The sequence below is a fragment of the Pygoscelis adeliae genome, unplaced genomic scaffold (genome assembly GCF_000699105.1).
Source record: "Pygoscelis adeliae isolate BGI_AS28 unplaced genomic scaffold, ASM69910v1 Scaffold103, whole genome shotgun sequence".
Lineage (NCBI taxonomy): Eukaryota > Metazoa > Chordata > Aves > Sphenisciformes > Spheniscidae > Pygoscelis > Pygoscelis adeliae.
The window spans coordinates 2,463,347-2,466,856 of NW_008824723.1; positions in this window are offsets into that span (position 1 = coordinate 2,463,347).

Genomic DNA, 3,510 nt, shown 5'->3' on the forward strand with positions numbered 1-3,510 from the left:
AATAACAGGGAAGTTGTAAAGTGAACAAAATGAAAGAGCCCGGCTCTCCTGGGCTGACTTAGTGCCTCCGATTCCTCCGTGAGCGGAGCGTGTAATTATTTTTATTAATTTCTTTTCTTTCCGACTCCAAGAGCTCACTCTCTTTTTCGATATAGAAAATTATGATTCTTCCCCCCTGGAAAGGCATTATCGGAACTGGTGGCAATATTTTTCTTTCTGTGTTTTGGAGAACACAAAACAATATTCCGCTTTTTCATTAATGCCTAGTTAGTCTACTAGGTGGGTTTATTATTCGTACTACTTTAACATGCACTGGTAAATCCATGCTGTTAAAATAGACTACAGAGATAATTTATGGGAGCTACGAGTAATGTCTTCAATTTTGTCTCATGTATTCCCTTTGTCTGTTGTCTTGTAATTTATAAACCCAACTACATACCGCTGTTTTGAGGATTCACTAAACAGCGGCGAATGAAGGAACAAATGTAGTGTTACCAGGGTGCTGGGCACTGCCTACGGACTCAAAGAATACCGTTTCCATCAGATTATACGCCTCTGTGGTTTCAAATATAGACCTGCCCTTCGGGGTGGGGAGAGGAGCTGCTGCTGGGGCTGGGGAGACGCGCGCTGTGCCCTGCCTGGGACGGTGGGGCAGGGAGACAGCCTCAGCACTGCAGCAGGTGACAGGCAGCCGGATCAGGACCTTTTTGTTTTGAATTCACCTGGTGGCTCTGTCTACTGGAGCATTTTAGAGAACTGAAAAGCACATCAGGGGTGTGCTTTTGAAATAGATCTCCCAAACACCCACCCCCCCCAACACACACACACTTCGGTTTGCATTCCGGTGTGGTTTCAAACAATGCACACACATTCCTTTCACATTCAGCTAAGCTAGGTGTACTTCAGCCGCAGGATTGGACCAAGGCTAGTTGAGTAAACCTCCAAAATGTGTTTAATGTAGATGTCATTTTTCAGCACTGCCTATTTCACTCTACAGTTCCTCTCTTCTAGAGCTGCTGTTGGACAAAAGGGGGCCCGCTTCATAGTTAGAGCTTTGTGAAATTGGTTCAGTAATTAAGGATGGGCATGTGTAAAGGTGAGAGTATCCTAAAAGGAGGAGCTAGACTGAATATAGAAGTGACTTTTTCGTGTTCTCCCATTTGTATTGGAAGCTGTGGCTCAGCACCATACCGTACTATCTTTGGAGCAGTTTTATTTCTTGGCTAAAATGGTTTGGCAGCCCTGTGTTGAAGGCCAAGTTTCCTTTTGAATCTGCTGCAATGTGTGGAAAGTTGTGTCTGTGCAGGAATAGAAACTCAGTATTGCCCAGAGGAGTCACTCGTTATGTGTGTGCACATCCACACGTATTTGCAGCTCTCTATCTTGTTCTCTCATTTTTTCCTGTCTGCTTCAATTCACCCCAGTGCTTAATTTTCTGCATCTTGTCAGCTGCTTTGATCTCTTTGATCGCTTTGAGTTTCCTTTCAATGGCTGCTCCTCAGAATCCACGTTCTCTGATCAATCTGCTGCTTTCTAGGATCAGAAACCAGGGGCGTGTATTTTTGTGTCATGAAATACATACACAATGGCATTCTGCACCTGCAGATAAGACATTGGTTAGAAAATCCACAAAGGACTTACAGTACCTATATATCACCTGGGCTGGTGCTTAAAATTATGATACTTAAAACTTCTGCGTGCTTAACCTCTAAGCCTCAAAGCAGCCCAACTCCACAGGCACAAGGGATGGGGGCTGGTGGCAGTGATATGCTGCCTTGGTGACTATGCTTTTAAGGAGAGCATTGACCTTTCAAAACCAGCATAGCTTCTGAAAAAAATTAATTTGGTGCTTATGTGCTAAAGATAATCCAGTCTGTGGATCTGGAGTGGAGGGAGGAATGGTTGCGCAGTTGCTGAGCTTGGAACCTAAACAGCAGGGCAGAGTTGAAGACAGACCTCTGACCTTGCTATTGGAGGCTCCTCGATTAGGTGACTTCTTGCTCAGTGTGCTGGCATTTGTTATACAATTTTGAGATATTCAGCTACTGTGCACATGTCACAGAGGGAACGCTGTGGATACCGCAGTTACAGCTGTGCTTGAACACTTTCGAAAGTCAACAGGGATGCCCACACTGTTAAATATGGTACCTCCCTGGGGTCACTCTCAGGTCCCAGTCACTTGCTCATCCAGATTGCATAAGTATTTGTTCCTTGTAGATTCTCTTTTGGACTGAAAACTCCACCCTAGACAAAACCCGTGTGTGACTGTGGGGCTGGTCCTTCGTGGTCTTCCACGAAGACTGCAAGGAAGCAGGGGTGAATCTACATGAGGTCTGGCTCCCTCTGCTCTACATAGGTCTCCAACACTGTCCCAGCTGAGTTTGCACAACCACATGCTCTCAATCTATTGTTGAGTGCAGCAACACATATCTACAGTTTCAGGTCATAAAAATACCATTCTAGTGGGTTGCAACATGGCTCATAGGATATTTGAGATGCTTGAGACTTTGCCCATAACACACACTCTAAATAGTAATTTCCCTTTTAAGACCAAAAAACCCGCCATGATGCAGGGCTTTTTGGAAACCCAAAGCTGCATGGCTATATAGTCCATTGATGTATACAGAACACAGAGGGGACTGTACCTCTTGGCTTAGAGACTGTGGACCATCTATGGAGCTGGTGCATTTATTAGTCTATCTGACTATGTAGCTGATATGATCCAGGGACCTTTGTAGTGCTAGCTCTGGTTGCTTTAAACTTAAGCTCTTTATTTTTGAGAATTAGGTATCAAAGATATTTTGTTGCCCCAATGCTACATCATCTTGTTGCTCCAATGCTATCTTATCTTTAACCTTACACGTCTTACACCCAGAGATTAAAAAGGTGATGTTGATTTGAAATCACTATTCATCCTTACTTGGATGTGAAATGCTGTGTTCCCATTGTTATTGTAATTAAAAGATATCCAGTATGAGAAGAAATGTCTTCTTGTGATACATTTATATTTTTTCTTAGAGAGCAGTGCTTCTGACTAAGAAAAGGTTTAGTATCATGTTCTTTGAGCATGTTGTGTTTCGCAGGTAGTCAGCCACCTGATGGCTATGACACTCTTGAATTATTTAATAGATTCCATTTCTTTTTTCAGTAGAGTTTTATGAGAACTGAGATAAACTATGCTTCATTTGGCATGTGAGCACTCTACTGCATCATAGACCTAGCAAACTAGAGTGCTTAAACACCATGGTGGAATTAGGGACACCGGAGGAATAAACCACTTCCTAGTGAAGTCCATGGAAGTTCTTCCATGGAGTTCTGTAGAAATCAATCATGCCCTTATTTGATGGAGATGTGTGACCTGAGAGCTCCTTGATGGATGATGTCCTTCCATGACAGCCATAGCTAAGTCCACCAAGGAAATTTGGATTCAGAATTGTAACATTTCGTTTGTTGCCTCTTTGTCCTCCAGCGGAAGTTGCATCCCTAAGTCAGGCACCAAGTTCTTGTAAA